This window comes from Triturus cristatus, chromosome 7, assembly GCF_964204655.1.
Source record: "Triturus cristatus chromosome 7, aTriCri1.1, whole genome shotgun sequence".
NCBI classification, from domain to species: Eukaryota; Metazoa; Chordata; class Amphibia; order Caudata; family Salamandridae; genus Triturus; species Triturus cristatus.
The window spans coordinates 164989791-165017284 of record NC_140590.1 but is presented as its reverse complement, the minus strand read 5'-3'; the positions used below and the strand labels follow the sequence as shown (position 1 = coordinate 165017284).

At 56.7% G+C, this 27494-nt stretch overlaps 1 protein-coding gene across 1 annotated transcript in view; it reads left to right on the top strand.

Annotated features, from left to right (window-relative positions):
- KIRREL2 (kirre like nephrin family adhesion molecule 2) overlaps nucleotides 1-27494 on the top strand; it is a 78106-nt gene that overhangs the window by 11820 nt on the left and 38792 nt on the right. The window lies entirely within an intron of this gene.

The following is a 27494-nucleotide window of genomic DNA, read 5'->3' as shown; positions in this document are numbered from 1 at the left end:
TATGCCCGTCATGGACCCCCCCCCTCCCAAGTACCGCCGCACACACTCTCAACCCGTCCTAAACTGGCACGCTTTGTAACTTACACCCGATCCTTCCACCAAAATTGTAGGGTGGGCGGGTGGCCAAAACAGAACTCCTAAACCCACCCTGGGGCGCTGTGGACAGGAAGAGAAAGAACTTCCTCTCCCAGCCCCCTTTATCGCCTAACCTAGACCCCACCCCTTATCCCACCTCTAACTCCCCTCTCCTAGTATCGCGCGAACACCCCAGGGGAAGACTGATCTGTCAACCCTACTTCCCCTGGGGGCTGCAGTGTGAAGGGCAGGAGAGACCTTGGGCAGAGGCACATATGGACAGCTAAACTAGCACCAGGACAAACCGAGAGGCCGCGGACTAGCAGGAGCGAGGGGGGCTGGGGCGGGGGGAGTACTAGAGACAGAAGCTAGTAGGGAGGGATAGGTATGGGTTTGGGGGTCTGCAGGGTGGAGGGACAGGGTGCAGAGAGGCTAGGGGGAGGCAGGGATTCTAAGAGTCAGAGGCTCGAGGCACAGAGATATGAGAATGAGAGGCTGGGGGCAGAGGCCGGCGGTAGAGCATCTTGGGGCAGAATGTGTGTCGAGGAAAGAGGCAGAGAATCGCTGGGGGGCGCTGCACAGAGGAGCAACAGTACAGGGCAACCAAGGGAAAAGCTGGGGACCTGGTACACGAGCCAACGGGGGAGCCCTCCCCTCTGTCCTGTTCACTGGCCCGGTGGCCCCCGCCCTCTCCAGCCCAGCCACATACCCAAAATGCGCTGCTGGTGAAAGAAAACTTTTTTTTTGTGGTGGAGGTTTTAGGGAACAATCGCTCTACTGTTTCACGCAGACCTTCAAAAGACAACCTTGTTTTAAACTTGCAGTGAAAAAAAAGATAAGAAAACAGTTTAATCTGGCTGTTGACATTCCTGATCGAGTGAAGGGCAAAGGTCACAGGGGGGCTCTCCAAGTGCAGGATGAGCTTACCTGGGAACTGTCAGCGGGTGACCCGTGGAGTCTGGGGGTCAGAACCGGTGTTCCCAGGGTCCACACGTCTGTTCTCGGCCTCTGATCGCATCCCTGCCCCCACAGTGGCGACCCCGGCTGAAGGGATCACTTCACCTAAGTAAGGTGATACCCTGCCCTAGCAGCAGCTAAAAGCCCACATCTCCAAACACAGCAGGCACTCACTCGAGCGCTACCTCACCGCCCTGCGAGCCTCCTGCGGGCACCTCATCTCAGAAAGAGGTGGGCGAGCCACTGAAAGCTGGAGCCAGACTCGAGCCCGACGCCTGACTCTGGCTCCGCTGGGGTTCTGTTGAAACCTCGAGCCCATATCGAGCCGAGATTTCATGTGGCTTCTGCCTGCCACTGCCACCTATGAGGCGTTACAGCCAGAGCTGCCGACTTTGGAACTGGGGGGCCAGGTTCGAGTTTCAGCGTCCTCTACTGTGATCCTGGGCACATCATTTAATCTCCTCGTGCCCATAGAAAATGAACGTGACCTTGTGTAGTGTAAAGCTTCCTCGCAGTCCTGCGAGCTGCATGCAGCGCACCTCGCCCAGAGGGCAGCTAAACACTGCAAGAACTTGATAGAGGCTACCTCCCAGAGCCGCCTGCAGCGCACCTCGCCTCAGAGGTGCAGCTAAACACTGCAAGAACTGATAGAGGCTACCTCCCAGAGCCGCCTGCAGCGCACCTCGCCTCAGAGGTGCAGCTAAACACTGCAAGAACTTGTTAGAGGCTACCTCCCAGAGCCGCCTGCAGCGCACCTCACCTCAGAGGTGCAGCTAAACACTGCAAGAACTTGATAGAGGCTACCTCCCAGAGCCGCCTGCAGCGCACCTCGCCTCAGAGGTGCAGCTAAACACTGCAAGAACTTGTTAGAGGCTACCTCCCAGAGCCGCCTGCAGCGCACCTCGCCCAGAGGTGCAGCTAAACACTGCAAGAACCTGATAGAGGCTACCTCCCAGAGCCGCCTGCAGCGCACCTCACCTCAGAGGTGCAGCTAAACACCGCAAGAACTTGATAGAGGCTACCTCCCAGAGCCGCCTGCAGCGCACCTCGCCCAGAGGTGCAGCTAAACACTGCAAGAACCTGATAGAGGCTACCTCCCAGAGCCGCCTGCAGCGCACCTCACCTCAGAGGTGCAGCTAAACACTGCAAGAACCTGATAGAGGCTACCTCCCAGAGCCGCCTGCAGCGCACCTCGCCCAGAGGGCACCTAAACACTGCAAGAACTTGTTAGAGGCTACCTCCCAGAGCCGCCTGCAGCGCACCTCGCCCAGAGGTGCAGCTAAACACTGCAAGAACCTGATAGAGGCTACCTCCCAGAGCCGCCTGCAGCGCACCTCACCTCAGAGGTGCAGCTAAACACCGCAAGAACTTGATAGAGGCTACCTCCCAGAGCCGCCTGCAGCGCACCTCGCCTCAGAGGTGCACCTAAACACTGCAAGAACCTGACAGAGGCTACCTCCCAGAGCCGCCTGCAGCGCACCTCGCCCAGAGGGCACGTAAACACTGCAAGAACCTGATAGAGGCTACCTCCCAGAGCCGCCTGCAGCGCACCTCGCCTCAGAGGTGCACCTAAACACTGCAAGAACCTGATAGAGGCTACCTCACAGAGCCTCCTGCAGCGCACCTCACCTCAGAGGTGCAGCTAAACACTGCAAGAACTTGTAAGAGGCTACCTCCCAGAGCCGCCTGCAGCGCACCTCACCTCAGAGGTGCAGCTAAACACTGCAAGAACTTGATAGAGGCTACCTCCCAGAGCCGCCTGCAGCGCACCTCGCCTCAGAGGTGCAGCTAAACACTGCAAGAACTTGTTAGAGGCTACCTCCCAGAGCCGCCTGCAGCGCACCTCGCCCAGAGGGCACCTAAACACTGCAAGAACTTGTTAGAGGCTACCTCACAGAGCTGCCTGCAGCGCACCTCGCCTCAGAGGTGCAGCTAAACACTGCAAGAACTTGTTAGAGGCTACCTCCCAGAGCCGCCTGCAGCGCACCTCGCCCAGAGGGCACCTAAACACTGCAAGAACCTGATAGAGGCTACCTCCCAGAGCCGCCTGCAGCGCACCTCGCCTCAGAGGTGCAGCTAAACACTGCAAGAACCTGATAGAGCCTACCTCACAGAACCGCCTGCAGCGCACCTCGCCCAGAGGGCACGTAAACACTGCAAGAACCTGATAGAGGCTACCTCCCAGAGCCGCCTGCAGCGCACCTCGCCCAGAGGGCACCTAAACACTGCAAGAACCTGATAGAGGCTACCTCCCAGAGCCGCCTGCAGCGCACCTCGCCTCAGAGGTGCACCTAAACACTGCAAGAACCTGATAGAGGCTACCTCACAGAGCCGCCTGCAGCGCACCTCGCCCAGAGGGCACCTAAACACTACAAGAACTTGATAGAGGCTACCTCCCAGAGCCGCCTGCAGCGCACCTCGCCCAGAGGACACCTAAACACTGCAAGAACTTGTTAGAGGCTTCCTCACAGAGCCGCCTGCAGCGCACCTCGCCTCAGAGGTGCAGCTAAACACTGCAAGAACTTGTTAGAGGCTACCTCTCAGAGCCGCCTGCAGCGCACCTCGCCCAGAGGGCATCTAAACACTGCAAGAACTTGATAGAGGCTACCTCGCAGAGCTGCCTGCAGCGCACCTCGCCTCAGAGGTGCAGCTAAACACTGCAAGAACTTGTTAGAGGCTACCTCCCAGAGCCGCCTGCAGCGCACCTCGCCCAGAGGGCATCTAAACACTGCAAGAACCTGATAGAGGCTACCTCACAGAGCCGCCTGCAGCGCACCTCGCCCAGAGGGCACCTAAACACTGCAAGAACTTGATAGAGGCTACCTCACAGAGCCGCCTGCAGCGCACCTCGCCCAGAGGGCACCTAAACACTGCAAGATCTTGATAGAGGCTACCTCACAGAGCTGCCTGCAGCGCACCTCGCCTCAGAGGTGCACCTAAACACTGCAAGAACCTGATAGAGGCTACCTCCCAGAGCCGCCTGCAGCGCACCTCGCCTCAGAGGTGCACCTAAACACTGCAAGAACCTGATAGAGGCTACCTCACAGAGCCGCCTGCAGCGCACCTCGCCCAGAGGGCACCTAAACACTACAAGAACTTGATAGAGGCTACCTCCCAGAGCCGCCTGCAGCGCACCTCGCCCAGAGGGCACCTAAACACTGCAAGAACTTGTTAGAGGCTTCCTCACAGAGCCGCCTGCAGCGCACCTCGCCTCAGAGGTGCAGCTAAACACTGCAAGAACTTGTTAGAGGCTACCTCTCAGAGCCGCCTGCAGCGCACCTCGCCCAGAGGGCATCTAAACACTGCAAGAACTTGATAGAGGCTACCTCGCAGAGCTGCCTGCAGCGCACCTCGCCTCAGAGGTGCAGCTAAACACTGCAAGAACTTGTTAGAGGCTACCTCCCAGAGCCGCCTGCAGTGCACCTCGCCCAGAGGGCATCTAAACACTGCAAGAACCTGATAGAGGCTGTTGGACAGGCCACACAGAGGGCTGGCTCCCCCCCCGCACGACAGGGCCCGAGCTCCGGCCCACCCGGCATACCCCCGTGACAAGCCCCTGTACTCCGTCTCCCGACGGACCCTCTGCCCTCGGACCCCTACTCATCACGGGGTCCAGCCCCACCGGCTTCCCTGGCCAGGTCAAGCCGCCATCTTGGGCCCTGCACCACGCGGCCGCGTGGCCTCACCTCGACCCTAACCCCGGGCCTGGCCGGCCCCGACATCCCGGCACCACCATCCACCCAGGAGGTGAGCGGACCACTTGGCAGGTCAATGGGAGAACGAAGCGTCAAGAGCTCTTCCCCCGCCAGGTGCCGATCGCCTCCAGCAGCCCCCAGGCGCTGGCTCCACCCCCTGCTGGGTGTCTGGACACCTTCATCCCGGACCCTCCGACCTCCAAGTGCGAGGGTCCGGACATCAAAGGGCACCAGCCCTATAACTAAGACAGCTCCGGAGCAGGAAAGGAGTTGTATCCTGGAGTCGAGAGACACCGAGTGAACTCAACCCTGACGGTCTACTGGCGCTGCCGTAGCCCGCTCTTGTGAACCATCGTCCTGCCTGCTGGCGCTGCCGCGGCCTTCTGCTACCTTCATCTTCCTGGGACCTGCTGGCGCTGCCGCGGCCCGTTGTAACGACCATCCTCACCGGGACCTGCTGGCGCTGCCGCGGACCGTCATCTCCCTGGGACCTGCTGGCGCTGCCGCGGCCCGTTGTAACGACCATCCTCACCGGGACCTGCTGGCGCTGCCGCGGACCGTACATCTTCCGGGGACCTGCTGGCGCTGCCGCGGCCCGTTGTATCAACCATCCTTACCGGGACCTGCTGGCGCTGCCGCAGACCGTACCACCTAAACACCAAGCTCGAGGATTGTGAGCTCATCATCATCTCATCCGAACTACCTGATTGGTAAATAGATTGACCCGCTACCCCCTTCCCTACCTTACGAGACTCTAATCGAGGGGACCCCGGCGTCCAGACCTCCTTGTACCATTCTACCGTATCATAACTAAGTACCTATAAAGAACACTGAACCTTATCCTTGTGTGATTCCTGTCTGTGGGGGGGAAGTTACTTGTCTGTACGATCGCTGGAGACGGCTCTCCCCGGAGACCTCTCCCCCTGACCCCGGCCGGCCCTCCCGGTCCGTCTACCTTTTCTAACATTGGTGGCCAGCGGCGCGATCCGAATCAACGCGTAAACGTACAGAGAGTAGCTCACCCCACGACAAAAACACGATGTCGACCAAAGATAGCAGCTCCACCGAGAAATTCCAAATGGAGAAATTAGAAGAATACAACCACCGCGAACTGAGACAATTTTGCATAGAACTTGGCATTGCTACCACCGGCCTGAGTACCAAGGATGATCTAAAGCGCGCTCTGGAGTCATGGACAGAAACGGGGGTCACAGGACCCTCCGACCAAAGCAGCGTCACCCCAGACCAAACCAGCACCACACCAGAGGGGAACGCCACGGCTCCCGAGGAGCGGGGAACGGGCCTTCCGCAAGAGGAGATCCGAGAAAGAGACAGAGTCAGATTACACGAGTTGGAGATGGCACGACTCAAGATGGATGGGGAACTCAAGTTAGCTGAACAGAAACTTAACCTCGAGCATATGCGGCTTCGAGAGGAACGAGAAGAGAAGCAGAGACAGAGAGAGCTGGAAGAGAAAAAAATAACGCTCGAGCACGAGCGCCGACTAGCGGAAATAGAACTGCGCAAACAGAATAAGGAACTGGGGGTGCCTGAGCGACCACACACCCCGGGGCCAAGTGAGAAAAAAGTTCACATCCCCAAGGATGTTGTCCGCGAATATGTCCGAGAAGACGACATACAACAGTGGTTTAAAGCCTATGAGATCGCAATGACCTCCCACCGAATCGACCGGAGTGATTGGGGAGCCGGACTTTGGGGGAGATTTATCAACGAGGATCGCGATGCCCTGCTGCAGCTCCCCGATCACCAAATGTCGTCCTACGATCACATGAAGGCTGCCCTCCTCACCCGCTACGGCCTCACGCCCGAGATGTACCGCCAGAGGTTCAGAGATTGCACCAGGATCCCAGGTACAACGTGGGTAGAATACGTGAACTATTTCAGCCGGGCATTCGAAGGGTGGATCAAGGGAAGTCAGGTCACCACTTACGAACAACTCTTCAACCTTATGGTATGGGAGCACCTGTCAAACAACTGTTTCGTCGAGCTCCGGCAGCACCTACTCGACAGTAAGCTGACCGACCCCCGGCAGCTCGCCGCCGAAGCTGACCGGTGGGAAAGCACCCGAGTGGGCCGGAGAGGGCCCCACGACCAGAACAGAGGCAACCAAGGCCAGCACCGTCCTCGGGGAGGAGGAGGGGGCCAGGGGCGAGGGAGAGACGCCTTACCAACAACACCCGTGGCCAGCACCCCACCTCCGGCCGGCCGGGGCAACCCCCCGTTGCGGCCTGGGTACCGAGCCAACGTCACGTGCCACCGGTGCCAGCGACTAGGCCACTACGCCAATGACCCGAACTGCCCGCTAAATCAAACGCCCAAGCCCCGCCAGGTGGCGGCCGCTGCCCTAGGAGAAGAGCAATCCTCGGAGGGACCCGAAGAGTACGAGCCGGCCCAGCAAGGGTGGGAACCGGCCGCCATGGTCCTGGCATGCCTAGGGGGAAGAGACATGGTTCCGCGGGCTCCCCTACCCGCCAACACCAGAAAATACGGTCAGTGGGTGACCATTAATGGACAGAGAGCCGAGGCCCTGCGTGACACCGGCGCCAGCGTGACGGCCGTCCGCTGTCATCTAGTGAAGCCCGAGCAGATCCTGCCGAACATTCTCTGCCCCGTCCGCTCGGCAGATAACTCTGAGAGTATGTGTAAGATGGCCTGCGTCCCGTTTGAATGGGGAGGGGTCTCCGGCCTACTGAAGGTGACGGTCCGGGACGATGCCCCCGTGGACTGCCTCCTGGGGAATGACCTCGAGAGTTCCCCGTGGGCCACCGTCGAGAAAAGAGAGCACCTGGGGATGCTGGGCCTCCCGAACTGGGCCTGCATAACCACCCGATCCATGGCCGCCCGGGCCACCCCCCGATCAGAAGAAACCGAATGGCCGGCACCTCCGCCCCCGGTTGCCCCCGTCGAGGACAACAGCGAGGCCGACCTCCCGGACCCGACTATCGAAGCAGACGCACAACCCCAGGACCTTCCGGATCTGGCTCAGTGGCGTCAAGAGGGGGGGCCCACCCAAGAACAGTTCCGCCAGGAACAAAAGACCTGTCCCTCCCTCGAGGGACTCCGCCAACAAGCCGATACCCAAAACGCAGGGGACACCACCGGAACCCACTGGGTCTACTGGGACAACGACCTGCTCTACAGCGAGCAAAGAATCGCCGAGCTGGGGGCCGGTCGAGTTCTGGTGGTACCGCTCCGCTTCCGAGACTTTCTGCTCAACCTGGCCCACGATGTCCCCCTGGCTGGACACCTGGGCCAGGACAAAACATACAGTCGCCTGGTGACCCACTTTTTCTGGCCAAAAATGAGGAATGACGTCCTGAACCACTGCCGATCTTGCCCCACGTGCCAAGCCAGCGGGAAGAGTGGACGGAAGCTGAAGGCCCCTCTGCAACCCTTCCCGGTGGTCACCACCCCGTTCGAGAGGGTGGGGATAGACATTGTGGGGCCTCTGGACCCCCGCCCGGCACAAGGACACAGGTTCATCTTGGTACTAGTGGACCATGCCACCCGCTACCCCGAGGCGGTGCCCCTACGGACCGTGACAGCTCCGGTGGTTGGCCGGGCCCTGATGGGGATCTTCTCCAGGGTAGGTTTCCCCCGAGAAGTTGTCAGCGACCGAGGTACGAATTTCATATCTAAATACATGAAGTCCCTCTGGCAACAATGCGGGGTCACCTACAGATTCACGACCCCCTATCACCCCCAAGGGAACGGACTAGTGGAGCGTTTTAACCGCACCCTCAAGGGGATGATTGGGGGATTGGAAGAGCCTCTCCGTCGCCAGTGGGATGTGCTGCTCCCGTGCCTCCTCTTCGCCTACCGAGAAGTCCCCCAGAAGTCCCTCGGCTTTAGCCCTTTCGAACTCTTGTACGGGCACCCTGTGCGAGGGCCCCTCAGCCTAGTCAAGGAAGGTTGGGAGATGGCCCCCTTAACGACCCCTCCCGACGTCTTCAAACACATCCTGGCCCTACGAAACCAGACCCGGCGCTTCAGGGAGATGGCCAAGGCGAACCTCGAGGCCAGTCAGGAGGACATGAAAAGGTGGTATGATCACAATGCCTCCTCCGTTGAGTTCGAGCCTGGGCAGCAAGTATGGGTGGTGTCCCCCACCGAACCATGTGCCCTGCAAGACAAGTGGACGGGGCCCTTCAAAGTGGTCGAGCGTAAAAGCCCCGTCACTTACCTCATCGACATGGGGTCCACCCGGAACCCCCTGCGGGTCCTCCACACCAACCGGCTCAAACCACACTTTGTGCGCTCCGAACTAAGCCTCCTGATGGCGACCGACAGTGGTACAGAAGAAGACTCCGAGCCCCTCCCGGATCTCTTAACGACTCAGGAGAAGGACGGCTCCGTGGATGGGGTCCGGCTCTCCGACGCCCTCACTGCGGAGCAACGCCAGGACTGCCGGGACCTCCTGCTGCAGTTCGCTGCCCTGTTCTCACTCACCCCCGGGGTCACCCCTTGGTGTTTGCACGACGTAGACACTGGGGACAGTCCCCCTGTCCGGCACCGGGCCTACCGCGTACCAGATCGGGTACGGGCCTGCATACAGGAGGAAGTGGCCAAGATGCTCACGATCGGGGTCATCGAGCCCTCGGACAGTCCCTGGGCCAGTCCGGTTGTATTAGTTCCCAAGGCCGCTGCCCCCGGCACCGCCCCTGAACTGAGATTCTGCGTCGACTACCGGGGCTTGAACGCTGTCACCCGGACCGACGCTCATCCCATCCCCCGAGCAGACGAGCTGATCGACCGGCTGGGGGCCGCCCGCTACCTTAGTATCTTCGACCTGACGGCGGGCTACTGGCAGATCGGCCTCACACTCAGGGCTCAGGAACGGTCAGCCTTCTCCACCCCCGATGGCCACTATCAATTTAAGGTCATGCCCTTTGGCATGAAGAATGCCCCCGCCACATTCCAACGGCTTGTGAACCAGGTCTTGGCAGGGCTCGAAGAATTCAGCGCTGCCTACCTGGACGATATCGCTGTATACAGCCGCCACTGGTCCGACCACCTCCGTCACCTCCAAGAGGTCCTCCAAGCCCTCCAGCGAGCCGGCCTCACCATTAAAGCCGGCAAGTGCCAAATTGGCCAAGGGTCTGTGACCTACCTTGGGCACCAAGTGGGAAGCGGGCTGGTGGCCCCACTACAACTTAAGATTGCTGCCATCCAGTCCTGGCAGCCCCCCGTCACCCAGACCGAGGTCCGAGCCTTCTTGGGGCTCACCGGCTACTACCGGCGGTTCGTGAAGGACTACGGCAGCATCTTGGGGCCCCTCACGGGACTCACATCCAAGAATCAACCGAAGCGGGTCCACTGGACTCCTGATTGTCAAGCGGCCTTCGAGGAGCTGAAGGCCGCCCTGTGCACCGCCCCGGTGCTCCAGGCCCCCGATTACAGTCGGGAATTTGTAGTACAGACCGACGCCTCCGACCACGGCATCGGGGCCGTCCTCTCTCAGCCGAACCCCGAAGGTCATGACCAGCCGGTGGCCTTCATCAGTCGACGTCTCCTGGCCCGAGAACAGCGTTGGAGCACAATCGAGAGGGAGGCATTTGCAGTAGTGTGGGCCCTCAAAAAGCTCCGACCCTATCTCTTCGGTACCCACTTCCGGGTACAAACCGACCATCGACCCCTGCAATGGCTGATGCAGATGCGGGGGGAGAACCCAAAACTCTTGCGCTGGTCCATTTCCCTGCAGGGAATGGACTTCACTGTGGAGCACCGGCCAGGCCAAGACCACGCCAACGCGGACGGCCTGTCCCGCTTTTTCCGCCTCGACGAAGAGAGTCCCCAAGGAGATGGGTGACTCTCCCCGCCTTCAGCTGGGGGGGACGCATGTTGGACAGGCCACACAGAGGGCTGGCTCCCCCCCCGCACGACAGGGCCCGAGCTCCGGCCCACCCGGCATACCCCCGTGACAAGCCCCTGTACTCCGTCTCCCGACGGACCCTCTGCCCTCGGACCCCTACTCATCACGGGGTCCAGCCCCACCGGCTTCCCCGGCCAGGTCAAGCCGCCATCTTGGGCCCTGCACCACGCGGCCGCGTGGCCTCACCTCGACCCTAACCCCGGGCCTGGCCGGCCCCGACATCCCGGCACCACCATCCACCCAGGAGGTGAGCGGACCACTTGGCAGGTCAATGGGAGAACGAAGCGTCAAGAGCTCTTCCCCCGCCAGGTGCCGATCGCCTCCAGCAGCCCCCAGGCGCTGGCTCCACCCCCTGCTGGGTGTCTGGACACCTTCATCCCGGACCCTCCGACCTCCAAGTGCGAGGGTCCGGACATCAAAGGGCACCAGCCCTATAACTAAGACAGCTCCGGAGCAGGAAAGGAGTTGTATCCTGGAGTCGAGAGACACCGAGTGAACTCAACCCTGACGGTCTACTGGCGCTGCCGTAGCCCGCTCTTGTGAACCATCGTCCTGCCTGCTGGCGCTGCCGCGGCCTTCTGCTACCTTCATCTTCCTGGGACCTGCTGGCGCTGCCGCGGCCCGTTGTAACGACCATCCTCACCGGGACCTGCTGGCGCTGCCGCGGACCGTCATCTCCCTGGGACCTGCTGGCGCTGCCGCGGCCCGTTGTAACGACCATCCTCACCGGGACCTGCTGGCGCTGCCGCGGACCGTACATCTTCCGGGGACCTGCTGGCGCTGCCGCGGCCCGTTGTATCAACCATCCTTACCGGGACCTGCTGGCGCTGCCGCGGACCGTACCACCTAAACACCAAGCTCGAGGATTGTGAGCTCATCATCATCTCATCCGAACTACCTGATTGGTAAATAGACTGACCCGCTACCCCCTTCCCTACCTTACGAGACTCTAATCGAGGGGACCCCGGCGTCCAGACCTCCTTGTACCATTCTACCGTATCATAACTAAGTACCTATAAAGAACACTGAACCTTATCCTTGTGTGATTCCTGTCTGTGGGGGGGAAGTTACTTGTCTGTACGATCGCTGGAGACGGCTCTCCCCGGAGACCTCTCCCCCTGACCCCGGCCGGCCCTCCCGGTCCGTCTACCTTTTCTAACAGAGGCTACCTCACAGAGCCGCCTGCAGCGCACCTTGCCCAGAGGGCACCTAAACACTGCAAGAACTTGATAGAGGCTACCTCCCAGAGCCGCCTGCAGCACACTTCGTACAGAGGGCATCTAAACACTGCAAGATCTTGATAGAGGCTACCTCACAGAGCTGCCTGCAGCGCACCTCGCCTCAGAGGTGCAGCTAAACACTGCAAGAACCTGATAGAGCCTACCTCACAGAACCGCCTGCAGCGCACCTCGCCCAGAGGGCACCTAAACACTGCAAGAACCTGATAAAGGCTACCTCACAGAGCCGCCTGCAGCGCACCTCGCCCAGAGGGCACCTAAACACTAGAAGAACCTGATAGAGCCTACCTCACAGAACCGCCTGCAGCGCACCTCGCCCAGAGGGCACCTAAACACTGCAAGAACCTGATAGAGGCTACCTCCCAGAGCTGCCTGCAGCGCACCTCGCCTCAGAGGTGCACCTAAACACCACAAGAACTTGATGGAGGCTACCTCCCAGAGCCGCCTGCAGCGCACCTCGCCCAGAGGGCACCTAAACACTGCAAGAACTTGTTAGAGGCTTCCTCACAGAGCCGCCTGCAGCGCACCTCGCCTCAGAGGTGCAGCTAAACACTGCAAGAACTTGTTAGAGGCTACCTCTCAGAGCCGCCTGCAGCGCACCTCGCCCAGAGGGCATCTAAACACTGCAAGAACTTGATAGAGGCTACCTCGCAGAGCTGCCTGCAGCGCACCTCGCCTCAGAGGTGCAGCTAAACACCGCAAGAACTTGATATTACTATTGAAAAAACATTGAAACCAAACAACCAGTTGGTAATTGATTCTTCCACCCTTGGTTTTCTCTCCCTGAATAACCCATCCTTCCTGTCTTTCTCTCTATTCTCTTCTTCCCTCCTCTTTGGCCTAATGAGGGGAAAAATGTCTACAAATTCACCCTTCCAGATCTTCTCCCTTGTGTCCAGCGCCACATGCGCTGCTAACTTGCCCCTCTTTGATAAGACAGTTTCCGTACCGCTCATTATTTTACATTCTTCCTCTAAAACTTTACTCGAGCTCTCCAATGCCTTACCTGCAGTGGACCCTGCCGTTGCTGGTTGTGCGGGGGCCGCTTGACCCACCGCCTGCCTAGGCGTGTTCACATCTTTTTCTTGTGTTTTTCCTAAAAGGTCCACTTGCTTGCTCACTTCGGCTAGGACCCCGCCTGTCCCTGTCTTTGAAGCCCATGGTGCCACCGCTGCCCCGCCTAGTGCTGGAGCCCCCAGCTGTGCCAAAAGAGTTGCTACTGTCGCTAATATACTAGCACTGGCTAACTGCCCACCTTCAGCTGGCGCGCAGGGGATCCCTTCTTTTGGTGCTCCCCCCTGTGGTACCGGTGCTAGCGCTGGTGCTGGTGTTATTACTGGTATAACTTCTGGGACCGCGGGTATTGGGGTATTGGTGGCCGGCATCAAGGCCTTAATAGCCCCTCTAATTTCAGCCAATACAAGGCTCAAATCATCCCGCCCCTCCCCTGGCACCCCACTCACTGGGCATGGGGGTGCTTCTTGTGGGGCCAGCGGTGCCATATTGGGCATAGGCGCCGGGATTATCGTAGGACCCGGACCCCCCAGGTTGGCTCCCGGACCCACCCCCAATTAAACCCACAAATCAATACTTGACGATCAGAATTGTGGGTAAAAGAGGCCATGTTTATTACAAACCATCACACAAACATGACAATATATAAATCATACAATTTGTTACGATATGGATTTTTCGAATTCAATCGCTAAGCAATATTTACATTTGACTTGACCATATCATCATAATCTATCAGCAAGTTGGACAGAACTCAATTTAAATACACGAAGAATGCTGTCTATTGCTCCAGCACTAAGGGGCCTTCTGGCTCGCGTCCCCAACTAACTGAGAACCACGCAAGGCGCAACCCACCTGCGTCCTTGAGAGGTGAGCCCCTGCCATCTGGTCCTTGTCCACCACCTGAGACGCCCACCCCTCCACCACCAGGCTGCCCATCGGGGCTCGTAGGGAATAACCAGGGGCGGATGCCCCATGCCCTAGTTTGTAAACTGGCGCCCTTGCCCCCAGCCGGTGTCTCCATTCTCTCTGGGGTGAGCTTACCGTCTCTCCCCCTCAGTGCCGGCCTAGGGAGTATGAATGAGGCCTGCTGCACACCTCGCCTCAGATACCTCAGGAGCTTTACAGTTTACACAGAGGTGTAGTAAGTGCTTCACGGCCAGAGTTATGAAAAGGGAACGTTGCCCCTTTCCCTACCTTTCAGTTGTAAAAAAAAAATGTAATGGGGTGGAGTGGGCCAAATTCAACCCTAGTCTCGGTGCTAATGGACCTGTCGCACCACTGATGGATGTGCATACCTTATATGACCAGGTGTCCTGAGATAGTAGAGATCCTACGACAGATCCTAAGCATGTCTGCATTGTTAATCGTCATGCCTAAACCCTACACAGGCCAGCTGGCCCTTGGTGCCCAGACTTAAGGGTCTTAAGAGGGACCTCCTATACCTCAGACCCTATAGGCGCCTTGGCCCTTACACGACACTCCTAGAGGTTGATGTTATATTAGCTAGGATACCCCTTTCCAGTAGCAGACAAGCGCAGGCCTTACATTCTGGAAGCCTCCATTAGTTGGCTAGCCGCAACCAGCAGTGCTTCCTCTCAAATCCACATGCTTGGACCTTATAGTTTTTCTCGGGTGCCCTCTGCTAAAGGTCCCATATATCTCAGATCCTACAGGGCCAAAGGGCCTTGGATTGCAGGGTTGTCAATCAAACCCTACACATTCGGTTAGTATACTGTAGAGTGGTCCACAGACCCTGCAGGTTCAGGGCACACAGTGTTCACATGGCTCGTTCAGGATCAGGGTGGATTGGGCAGCAGAGCTATCTTTCAAGTTACACCAGGTTCTGAAGTTTCATGAGGCAGCATGCGGTAGAGCGATGTCTAATCAATAGGCATGGCCACTGGAATTATGCGACAGGAGCAGGCCAAAATATGTGACAGGGTTGGGTAAATTATGCAGCAAGAAAAGGCAAATTATGTGGCATAATTTTGTAATAGTATTACTAAATGAATTCATCACTTTTAAACGTGGTAATGCTGTCTGGGCCTTGGGTGCACCTCATTAGTACCAGTTTAACACCAAAATATAGCAGTAAGCAACAGAAAGGTCACCAGTCCAGTTTTCCAGAGGGCCTTCCCTGGCACGGCAACACGTGTCGCTGCATTTTTAGTAACTTTTGAACCATTTGAGCAAGGAACAATTTTTTGGGGCTTAAAATCTGCAGATTATGTGGCAGATGGTGGGTTATGTGGCAAATGCTGTAAATCTATAATTATGTGAAAATCGCCTGCCGGACCATCCCATAATTCCAGTGTCCCTGTCTCTAGGCCCAGGTCTTACACATCTCTTAGCTGGTAGTGGCTGGATGGCCATCATCACACTTTACACACTCAAGGGCCTTAGACAGCAGTGCTATCCCCCAGCAAGCCGAGGCATGCTGGCAGCTGAGCTCTTCCTTATAATCACAGGCTCAGGAGAGGTGATAAACAGCAGACCTCCTGCTCAGTCTACAGGCTGGGTGCTAGGACAGGAAGGCTATTTTGCCCATACAGGCTCTGGAATGTTTAATAGCAGAACTGTCCCTCATACAGTGGAATTGTTGGGGCAGCTGGTTGCTCCCCAGATGCTGGAGGTTGAGGGGGCTTTGACAGCAGAGCTACCCTCCAGATGAGTTGATGGAAGAATTGCACACAAACGACTGCACTTTATACTTATGAAGTATGCAAATGGCTGAGCCGTGTTCACTCCTATGCAGATGCTAAGCCTTGGAAACCTTTCTTAAAATGTGCTGACAGCGACACATTTTAGGGGTTGCTTTTCATGTCTCACAAGGCACCGTTTCAGAGATGCCCCTTGTGTCTCTTTTGAAAATGAACTCCCACTCTGTCGAAAGTCACCCCCCAAAGCCCCCATTCCTTGATCACTTTTGAGGTGTAGCTACCATTGGTGCAGCAGGTGCAGTGGCACCGGAGTCCATTCAAATCTGATACTTGCTTTATTTTACTTCCCGAACAGCAGTCACAGGGGGCATTTTCCTTGCTGGCTCCAGAGCCCGTGGCATCTTTGCGAGGCGACTGGAGCAATGTTAAGCAAGAGCAGGAGACTGCCTTGTAGAGGGGCCGAGAGGCGTGGAGGGTCCCAGGAGGGGGACAGTCCAGGGAGGGAGCAGAGGAGTCTAAGTAGGGACCAGGGCCCAAGTGGACGTCAGAGTCCAGAGAGGGTGGCATGGGCCTAGCCGATGGCAGGGGCCCAGGAGAGGGGCACATTCCAAGGAGGAGGTGGGGGCCACCTTCGTACCAGGGGTGCTTGGTTCCGGGACGGGTTCCATGTCCTGGAGGAGACAGTCCTCCTAGGACGGGTGTTTTGCCACAGGAGGGGGATAGTCCTAGGGTGGGTTCCATGTCGAGGGGTGGACAGTCCTAGGGTGGGTGTTGCAGTCCTCGGACGGGTGTCTGGCCCCAGGAGGGGAGAGCCCTTAGGGCGGGTGTTGTGGCCCAGAATGGGACCGAGCCCTTGGAAGGAGAGACCGGCGCCCGGGTACAGTCACAGCTTTCCTTGATAGCCCTATCGCCTCTGCTGAGAGGGCCGGGATGGCGCCAGCCGGTCGGCTCGGCGATAATAAGGTGTTTGCTTTGAATCCAGAAGTGGGAAGGAGGAAGGGTATTGAAGTAATGGGAAGTATTTTGGGAGCGCGGGCGCACGCGCAGTGTGCCCTGGGTGCCCTCGGTTATCCGGGCACGGCCTCCTTGCCCCGTTCACGGTAACCTTGGCAAGACGAGGGGCCTTCTTAATCGCAGCCTAGTTAGTCTAGGATGCAACCTTCCTCCTCACCCTGCATTGGATGCCCAGGCAAGGATGGCAGGGCCTGGTGGCCATCAGAGATTCTCGACAGGAAGCGAGAGGTGCTTAATAAAAAGGTCACACATGGCGTCAGCGGCAGCACGAAAGGAATGGCTGATGTAGTTTCTCGGAGAGCGAGTCCCCGTGTTAGAGAAGACTGCACCCCCCCCCTCCCCCACACTCAGTGCCTTGCCCAGCTCCGAGCTCCCTGCGTTCACAGGCCCCAGCCCCTGAGCTGGATTTGGGAGTCTATTAAAATGCCCAAGCCTGGCTGTTTTCTCTGCCCCCCTCCGCAGCTCTTGTGTTCCCTCTGTTTTCTCTTCCTCTGCATCCCCCACCCTGACCCTCGACCCTCTTGAAAAGTTAATCCCCTGGCTCAGTTAGGAGTTTATTGGGTAAACTCCCCAACAAAGGGGACAAAGGCCGGGCTTCATTGGATTGGAATTAGAGGGTTTTAGTGGGCTGATAAGGGGCAGAAACAGACAGTGAGCAGAGAGAAGAAAGGGGGCTCTTTCATGCTGCAAACCCCCCTCCAGTCCTGAGCTGAGAGCTGGAAGCAGAGGCACAGAGGGCTGACAAAGGGAACTGTGCACATGAGTGAGCAGTGCAAGCTCAGCACTGGCACAGAGCCCAGCCTCGGGCACTAACACCAGGAGAGCACTATGAGACCAGGGGCATAGGCTGGGCAAGCAGGGGGTACAGACCGAGGGCAGGCACAGAGGGCTGACAAGGGGAGCTGTGCACACGAGTGAGAAGTGCAGGCTCAGCACTGGCACAGAGCCAAGCCTCGGGCACTAACACCAGGAGAGTGCTGTGGGACCAGGGGCACAGGCTGGGCAAGCAGGGTGTACAGACTAGATACAGACCGGGGATAGGCACAGAGGGCTGACAAAGAGAGCTGTGCACATGAGTGAGCAGTGCATGCTCAGCACTGGCACAGAGCCCAGCCTCGGGCACTAACACCAGGAGAGTGCTGTGGGACCAGGGGCACAGCCTGGGCAAGCAGGGGGTACAGACTAGATACAGACCGGGGATAGGCACAGAGGGCTGATAAAGAGAGCTGTGCACATGAGTGAGCAGTGCAGGCTCAGCACTGGCACAGAGCCCAGCCTCGGGCACTAACACCAGGAGAGCACTGTGGGACCAGGGGCAGGGACTGGGCAAGCAGGGGGAACAGACTGGGTACACACTGGGTACAGACCAGGGACAGGCACACATGGCTGACAAAGAGAGCTGTGCACATGAGTGAGCAGTGCAGGCTCAGCACTGGCACAGAGCCCAGCCTCGGGCACTAACACCAGGAGAGCACTGTGGGACCAGGGGCAGGGACTGGGCAAGCAGGGGGAACAGACTGGGTACACACTGGGTACAGACCAGGGACAGGCACACATGGCTGACAAAGAGAGCTGTGCACATGAGTGAGCAGTGAGGGAGCAGTGCAGGCTCGGCACTGGCACAGAGCCCAGCCTCGGGCACTAACACGAGGAGAGCGCTGTGGGACCAGGGGCACAGGCTGGGCAAGCAGGGGGTACAGACTGAGCACAGACTGAGGACAGGCACAGAGGGCTGACAAGGGGAGCCGTGCACGTGAGGGAGAAGTTTAGGCTCAGCACTGGCACAGAGCCCAGCCTCGGGCACTCAGCGCTAACACCAGGAGAGCCATATGAGACCAGGGGCATAGGCTAGGCAAGCAGGGGGTACAGACAGGGTACAGACCAGGGACAGGCACACAGGTCTGACAAAGAGAGCTGTGCACATCAGTGAGCAGTGAGTGAGCAGTGCAGACTCGGCACTGGCACAGAGTCCAGCCTCGGGCACTAACACCAGGAGAGCGCTGTGGGACCAGGGGCACAGGCTGGGCAAGGAGGGGGTACAGACTGGATACAGACTGGGGATAGGTCCGAGTGCTGACAAAGAGGGCTGTGCATATGAATGAGCAGTGCAGGTTCAGCACTGGCACAGAGGCCAACCTCGGGCACTAACACCAGGAGATCACTGTGGGACCAGGGGCACAGGCTGGGCAAGCGGGGGGTACAGACCAGGTACAGGCACAGAGGGCTGACAAAGGGAGCTGTGCACATGAGTGAGCAGTGCAGGTTCAGCACTGGCACAGATCCCACCCTCGGGCACTAACACCAGGAGGGCCCTGTGGGACCAGGGGCACAGGCTGGGCAAGGAGGGGGTACAGACTGGAACAGACTGGGGATAGGCACAGAGGGCTGACAAAAGGAGCTGTGCACATGAGTGAGCAGTGCAGGTTCAGCACCAGCACAGATCCCACCCTCGGGCACTAACACCAGGAGGGCGCTGTGGGACCAGGGGCACAGGCTGGGCATGAAGGGGGTACAGACTAGGGATAGGCACAGAGGGCTGACAAAGAGAGCTGTGCATATGAATGAGCAGTGCAGGTTCAGCACTGGCACAGATCCCACCCTCGGGCACTAACACCAGGAGGGCAGCTACCCGTGGGCATCCCGGCGCTGGGGGCCGTCGGGAAGTTTAAGCGAGCTATTGACCAGAGTCACATGGTGCTGGGCTGACCTGCCGCCGGTGCCGGGGGTCCAACCAGTGATCCCCAGTGTCCGGCATCAGTCGCCCTCGCCACTGCGCCACACCTCTTCCCTACTGTGGGACCAGGGGTACGGAATTTGATTTGATTTGATTTGAGTTATTATTTGTAGAGCGCGCGAATGCCGTGGCTTCTTGGCGCTAGAACTGTGAAACCTGGGTATCGTCCTTCTAGGTATGTCTTTGATTTTTCCCAAAGAGCCATGTTTTTAAATCCTTCCTAAATCGCAATGGGCAATGGGGCAGCAGTGGGTACAGACTTCGACCCGGGGTAGCAGAGTACAGACATAGGTAGGAAATGTACTTATCTAGCAGCGAGGAAGCAGTCAGTGGAGGGGTGGGGTGGAGGGGGTGGAGGGGCCATGTCTCCCTGTCACCTTGGGCTGCGGGGCCCTGTGGGCGGTGTCGCATTCTGCTCACAGTCCATTTGTGATAAAGAGATTCCCGCGCGCTCGACTGGGCAGATCAGGCGTGAAACCGACTGGTAAAAAAGCACAAATGGACTCCTGGAGCCGGGCCATATGGTGCGGTTCTCAGCATTAACTCTTTCCACTTAACACATCACAGGGCGCTGGGCGGGAGAGGGGGAGCAGAGCCGGCCCTGGGCTCCAGGAGGGCTCTGAAGCCAGAGGGAAGGGCCTGTGTGTGGCCAGCAATAGAGCAGCTCACAAGAAGAACTGTTAGTCCGTGAGGGTCAGTGCAGGAAAAGCACAAAGAGATCGGGTTAAGGGACAGTGTGTGATAAAGAGAGAGAGATCTCCTTGTGGGTCAATGCTGATATAATAAAGAGAGATCTCCTTTAGGCCAGTGCTGGAGTAGCAGAGAGAGAGATCTCCTTGTAGATCAGTGCTGGAGTAGCAGAGAGAGAGAGAGAGATGCTTGTGGGTCAGTGCTGGAGTAGCGGAGTGAGAGAGATGCTTGTAGGTCAGTGCTGGAGTTGCAGAGAGAGAGATCTCCTTGTGGGCCAGTGCTGGAGTAGCGGAGAGAGCGCTAGAGATGCTTGTGGAGCAGTGCAGGAGTAGCAGAGAGAGCGATCTCCTTTAGGCCAGTGCTGGAGTAGCAGAGAGAGAGATCTCATTGTAGGTCAGTGCTGGAGTAGCAGAGAGAGAGATCTCATTGTAGGTCAGTGCTGGAGTAGCAGAGAGAGAGAGAGAGATGCTTGTGGGTCAGTGCTGGAGTAGCAGAGAGAAAGATCTCCTTGTAGGTCAGTGCTGGAGTAGCAGAGAGAGAGATCTCATTGTAGGTCAGTGCTGGAGTAGTAGAGAGAGAGAGAGAGATGCTTGTGGGTCAGTGCTGGAGTAGCAGAGAGAGAGATCTCATTGTAGGTCAGTGCTGGAGTAGCAGAGAGAGAGAGAGATGCTTGTGGGTCAGTGCTGGAGTAGCGCAGTGAGAGAGATGCTTGTAGGTCAGTGCTGGAATAGCAGAGAGAGAGATCTCATTGTAGGTCAGTGCTGGAGTAGCAGAGAGAGAGAGATCTCCTTGTGGGTCAGTGCTGAAGTGGCAGAGAGCGAGAGATGCTTGTGGGTCAGTGCTGGAGTAGCAGAGAGATCTCCTTGTAGGTCAGTGCTGGAGTAGCAGAGAGAGAGAGAGAGAGATGCTTGTGGGTCAATGCTGGAGTAGCAGAGAGATCTCCTTGTAGGTCAGTGCTGGAGTAGCAGAGAGAGCGAGAGAGAGATGCTTGTGGGTCAGTGCTGGAGTAGCAGAGAGATCTCCTTGTAGGTCAGTGCTGGAGTAGCAGAGAGAGAGAGATGCTTGTGGGTCAGTGCTGGAGAAGCAAAGAGATCTCCTTGTAGGTCAGTGCTGGAGTAGCAAAGAGAGCGCGAGATGCGTGTGGGTCAGTGCTGGAGTAGCAGAGAGCGAGAGATGCTTGTGGGTCAGTGCTGGAGTAGCAGAGAGCGAGAGATGCTTGTGGGTCAGTGCTGGAGTAGCGGAGTGAGAGAGAGAGGCTTGTGGGTCAGTGCTGGAGTAGCGGAGTGAGAGAGAGATGCTTGTGGGTCAGTGCTGGAGTAGGAGAGAGAGAGATCTTGCAGGTCAGTGCTGGAGTAGGAGAGAGAGAGATCTCCTTGTAGGTCAGTGCTGGAGTAGCAGAGAGAGAGAGATGCTTGTGGGTCAGTGCTGGAGTAGCAGAGAGAGAGGTCTCCTTGTAGGTCAGTGCTGGAGTAGCAGAGAGAGAGATCTCATTGTAGGTCAGTGCTGGAGTAGCAGAGAGAGAGAGATGCTTGTGGGTCAGTGCTGGAGTAGCAGAGAGAGAGAGAGAGAGAGATGCTTGTGGGTCAGTGCTGGAGTAGGAGAGAGAGAGATCTTGTGGGCCAGTGCTGAACTAGCAGCGAGAGAGAGAGAGATGCTTGTGGGTCAGTGCTGGAGTAGCAGAGAGAGAGGTCTCCTTGTAGGTCAGTGCTGGAGTAGCAGAGAGAGAGATCTCCTTGTAGGTCAGTGCTGGAGTAGCAGAGAGAGAGAGATGCTTGTGGGTCAGTGCTGGAGTAGCAGAGAGAGAGGTCTCCTTGTAGGTCAGTGCTGGAGTAGCAGAGAGAGATCTCATTGTGGGTCAGTGCTGGAGTAGCAGAGAGATCTCCTTGTAGGTCAGTGCTGGAGTAGCAGAGAGAGAGAGAGAGAGATGCTTGTGGGTCAGTGCTGGAGAAGTAAAGAGATCTCCTTGTGGGTCAGTGCTGGAGTAGCAAAGAGAGCGAGAGATGCGTGTGGGTCAGTGCTGGAGTAGCAGAGAGCGAGAGATGCTTGTGGGTCAGTGCTGGAGTAGCGGAGTGAGAGAGAGATGCTTGTGGGTCAGTGCTGGAGTAGCGGAGTGAGAGAGATGCTTGTGGGTCAGTGCTGGAGTAGCAGAGAGAGAGATCTCATTGTAGGTCAGTGCTGGAGTAGCAGAGAGAGAGAGATCTCATTGTAGGTCAGTGCTGGAGTAGCAGAGAAATCTCCTTGTAGGTCAGTGCTGGAGTAGCAAAGAGAGCGAGAGATGCTTGTGGGTCAGTGCTGGAGAAGCAGAGCGAGAGAGAGAGATGCTTGTGGGTCAGTGCTGGAGTAGCAAAGAGAGAGAGAGAGAGAGAGAGAGAGAGAGAGAGATGCTTATGGGTCAGTGCTGGAGTAGCAGAGAGATCTCCTTGTAGGTCAGTGCTGGAGAAGCAGGGAGAGAGAGATTCTTGTGGGTCAGTGCTGGAGATGCAAAGAGATCTCCTTGTGGGTCAGTGCTGGAGTAGCAGAGAGTGAGAGAGATGCTTGTGAGTCAGTGCTGGAGTAGCAGAGAGAGAGATCTCCTTGTAGGTCAGTGCTGAAGTAGCAGAGAGCGAGAGATGCTTGTGGGTCAGTGCTGGAGTAGCAGAGAGAGAGAGAGAGATGCTTGTGGGTCAGTGCTGGAGTAGCGGAGTGAGAGAGATGCTTGTGGGTCAGTGCTGGAGTAGCAGAGAGAGAGATCTCATTGTAGGTCAGTGCTGGAGTAGCAGAGAAATCTCCTTGTAGGTCAGTGCTGGAGTAGCAAAGAGAGCGAGAGATGCTTGTAGGTCAGTGCTGGAGTAGCAGAGAGATCTCCTTGTAGGTCAGTGCTGGAGAAGCAGAGAGAGAGAGAGAGAGAGAGATGCTTGTGGGTCAGTGCTGGAGTAGCAAAGAGAGAGAGAGAGAGAGAGAGAGAGAGAGAGAGAGAGAGATGCTTATGGGTCAGTGCTGGAGTAGCAGAGAGATCTCCTTGTAGGTCAGTGCTGGAGAAGCAGAGAGAGAGAGAGAGAGATGCTTGTGGGTCAGTGCTGGAGAAGCAAAGAGATCTCCTTGTGGGTCAGTGCTGGAGTAGCAGAGAGAGAGAGAGAGATGCTTGTGGGTCAGTGCTGGAGTAGCGGAGTGAGAGAGAGAGAGATGCTTGTGGGTCAATGCTGGAGTAGCAGAGAGATCTCCTTGTAGGTCAGTGCTGGAGAAGCAGAGAGAGAGAGAGAGAGATGCTTGTGGGTCAGTGCTGGAGAAGCAAAGAGATCTCCTTGTGGGTCAGTGCTGGAGTAGCAGAGAGTGAGAGAGATGCTTGTAGGTCAGTGCTGGAGTAGCAGAGAGAGAGAGATGCTTGTGGGTCAGTGCTGGAGTAGCAGAGAGATCTCCTTGTAGGTCAGTGCTGGAGTAGCAGAGAGTGAGAGATGCTTGTGGGTCAGTGCTGGAGTAGCAGAGAGAGAGATCTCCTTGTAGGTCAGTGCTGGAGTAGCAGAGAGTGAGAGATGCTTGTAGGTCAGTGCTGGAGTAGCAGAGAGTGAGAGATGCTTGTGGGTCAGTGCTGGAGTAGCAGAGAGATCTCCTTGTAGGTCAGTGCTGGAGTAGCAGAGAGAGAGAGAGAGAGATGCTTGTGGGTCAGTGCTGGAGAAGTAAAGAGATCTCCTTGTGGGTCAGTGCTGGAGTAGCAAAGAGAGCGAGAGATGCGTGTGGGTCAGTGCTGGAGTAGCAGAGAGCGAGAGATGCTTGTGGGTCAGTGCTGGAGTAGCGGAGTGAGAGAGAGATGCTTGTGGGTCAGTGCTGGAGTAGCGGAGTGAGAGAGATGCTTGTGGGTCAGTGCTGGAGTAGCAGAGAGAGAGATCTCATTGTAGGTCAGTGCTGGAGTAGCAGAGAGAGAGAGATCTCATTGTAGGTCAGTGCTGGAGTAGCAGAGAAATCTCCTTGTAGGTCAGTGCTGGAGTAGCAAAGAGAGCGAGAGATGCTTGTGGGTCAGTGCTGGAGAAGCAGAGAGAGAGAGAGAGATGCTTATGGGTCAGTGCTGGAGTAGCAGAGAGATCTCCTTGTAGGTCAGTGCTGGAGAAGCAGGGAGAGAGAGATTCTTGTGGGTCAGTGCTGGAGATGCAAAGAGATCTCCTTGTGGGTCAGTGCTGGAGTAGCAGAGAGTGAGAGAGATGCTTGTGAGTCAGTGCTGGAGTAGCAGAGAGAGAGAGATCTCCTTGTAGGTCAGTGCTGAAGTAGCAGAGAGCGAGAGATGCTTGTGGGTCAGTGCTGGAGTAGCAGAGAGAGAGAGAGAGATGCTTGTGGGTCAGTGCTGGAGTAGCGGAGTGAGAGAGATGCTTGTGGGTCAGTGCTGGAGTAGCAGAGAGAGAGATCTCATTGTAGGTCAGTGCTGGAGTAGCAGAGAAATCTCCTTGTAGGTCAGTGCTGGAGTAGCAAAGAGAGCGAGAGATGCTTGTAGGTCAGTGCTGGAGTAGCAGAGAGATCTCCTTGTAGGTCAGTGCTGGAGAAGCAGAGAGAGAGAGAGAGAGAGAGATGCTTGTGGGTCAGTGCTGGAGTAGCAAAGAGAGAGAGAGAGAGAGAGAGAGAGAGAGAGATGCTTATGGGTCAGTGCTGGAGTAGCAGAGAGATCTCCTTGTAGGTCAGTGCTGGAGAAGCAGAGAGAGAGAGAGAGAGATGCTTGTGGGTCAGTGCTGGAGAAGCAAAGAGATCTCCTTGTGGGTCAGTGCTGGAGTAGCAGAGAGAGAGAGAGAGAGAGATGCTTGTGGGTCAGTGCTGGAGTAGCGGAGTGAGAGAGAGAGAGATGCTTGTGGGTCAATGCTGGAGTAGCAGAGAGATCTCCTTGTAGGTCAGTGCTGGAGAAGCAGAGAGAGAGAGAGAGAGATGCTTGTGGGTCAGTGCTGGAGAAGCAAAGAGATCTCCTTGTGGGTCAGTGCTGGAGTAGCAGAGAGTGAGAGAGATGCTTGTAGGTCAGTGCTGGAGTAGCAGAGAGAGAGAGATGCTTGTGGGTCAGTGCTGGAGTAGCAGAGAGATCTCCTTGTAGGTCAGTGCTGGAGTAGCAGAGAGTGAGAGATGCTTGTGGGTCAGTGCTGGAGTAGCAGAGAGAGAGATCTCCTTGTAGGTCAGTGCTGGAGTAGCAGAGAGTGAGAGATGCTTGTAGGTCAGTGCTGGAGTAGCAGAGAGTGAGAGATGCTTGTGGGTCAGTGCTGGAGTAGCAGAGAGTGAGAGATGCTTGTAGGTCAGTGCTGGAGTAGCAGAGAGTGAGAGATGCTTGTGGGTCAGTGCTGGAGTAGCAGAGAGATCTCCTTGTAGGTCAGTGCTGGAGTAGCAGAGAGTGAGAGATGCTTGTGGGTCAGTGCTGGAGTAGCAGAGAGAGAGATCTCCTTGTAGGTCAGTGCTGGAGTAGCAGAGAGTGAGAGATGCTTGTAGGTCAGTGCTGGAGTAGCAGAGAGTGAGAGATGCTTGTGGGTCAGTGCTGGAGTAGCAGAGAGAGAGATCTCCTTGTAGGTCAGTGCTGGAGTAGCAGAGAGTGAGAGATGCTTGTAGGTCAGTGCTGGAGTAGCAGAGAGTGAGAGATGCTTGTGGGTCAGTGCTGGAGTAGCAGAGAGTGAGAGATGCTTGTAGGTCAGTGCTGGAGTAGCAGAGAGTGAGAGATGCTTGTGGGTCAGTGCTGGAGTAGCAGAGAGATCTCCTTGTAGGTCAGTGCTGGAGTAGCAGAGAGTGAGAGATGCTTGTGGGTCAGTGCTGGAGTAGCAGAGAGAGAGATCTCCTTGTAGGTCAGTGCTGGAGTAGCAGAGAGTGAGAGATGCTTGTAGGTCAGTGCTGGAGTAGCAGAGAGTGAGAGATGCTTGTGGGTCAGTGCTGGAGTAGCAGAGAGATCTCCTTGTAGGTCAGTGCTGGAGTAGCAGAGAGTGAGAGATGCTTGTGGGTCAGTGCTGGAGTAGCAGAGAGAGAGATCTCCTTGTAGGTCAGTGCTGGAGTAGCAGAGAGTGAGAGATGCTTGTAGGTCAGTGCTGGAGTAGCAGAGAGTGAGAGATGCTTGTGGGTCAGTGCTGGAGTAGCAGAGAGATCTCCTTGTAGGTCAGTGCTGGAGTAGCAGAGAGTGAGAGATGCTTGTGGGTCAGTGCTGGAGTAGCAGAGAGAGAGATCTCCTTGTAGGTCAGTGCTGGAGTAGCAGAGAGTGAGAGATGCTTGTAGGTCAGTGCTGCAGTAGCAGAGAGTGAGAGATGCTTGTAGGTCAGTGCTGGAGTATCAGAGAGAGAGATCTCCTTGTAGGTCAGTGCTGGAGTAGCAGAGAGTGAGAGATGCTTGTAGGTCAGTGCTGGAGTAGCGGAGTGAGAGAGATGCTTGTGGGTCAGTACTGGAGTAGCAGAGAGTGAGAGATGCTTGTAGGTCAGTGCTGGAGTAGCAGAGAGTGAGAGATGCTTGTAGGTCAGTGCTGGAGTAGCAGAGAGTGAGAGATGCTTGTGGGTCAGTGCTGGAGTAGCAGAGAGTGAGAGAGATGCTTGTGGGTCAGTGCTGGAGTAGCAGAGAGTGAGAGATGCTTGTGGGTCAGTGCTGGAGTAGCAAAGAGAGAGATCTCCTTGTAGGTCAGTGCTGGAGTAGCAGAGAGTGAGAGATGCTTGTAGGTCAGTGCTGGAGTAGCAGAGAGTGAGAGATGCTTGTGGGTCAGTGCTGGAGTAGCAAAGAGAGAGATCTCCTTGTAGGTCAGTGCTGGAGTAGCAGAGAGTGAGAGATGCTTGTAGGTCAGTGCTGGAGTAGCAGAGAGTGAGAGATGCTTGTGGGTCAGTGCTGGAGTAGCAAAGAGAGAGATCTCCTTGTAGGTCAGTGCTGGAGTAGCAGAGAGTGAGAGATGCTTGTAGGTCAGTGCTGGAGTAGCAGAGAGTGAGAGATGCGTGTGGGTCAGTGCTGGAGTAGCAGAGAGAGAGATCTCCTTGTAGGTCAGTGCTGGAGTAGCAGAGAGTGAGAGATGCTTGTAGGTCAGTGCTGGAGTAGCAGAGAGTGAGAGATGCTTGTGGGTCAGTGCTGGAGTAGCAGAGAGAGAGAGAGATGCTTGTAGGTCAGTGCTGGAGTAGCAGAGAGTGAGAGATGCTTGTGGGTCAGTGCTGGAGTAGCAGAGAGAGAGATCTCCTTGTAGGTCAGTGCTGGAGTAGCAGAGAGTGAGAGATGCTTGTAGGTCAGTGCTGGAGTAGCAGAGAGTGAGAGATGCTTGTGGGTCAGTGCTGGAGTAGCAGAGAGATCTCCTTGTAGGTCAGTGCTGGAGTAGCAGAGAGTGAGAGATGCTTGTGGGTCAGTGCTGGAGTAGCAGAGAGAGAGATCTCCTTGTAGGTCAGTGCTGGAGTAGCAGAGAGTGAGAGATGCTTGTAGGTCAGTGCTGCAGTAGCAGAGAGTGATAGATGCTTGTAGGTCAGTGCTGGAGTATCAGAGAGAGAGATCTCCTTGTAGGTCAGTGCTGGAGTAGCAGAGAGTGAGAGATGCTTGTAGGTCAGTGCTGGAGTAGCGGAGTGAGAGAGATGCTTGTGG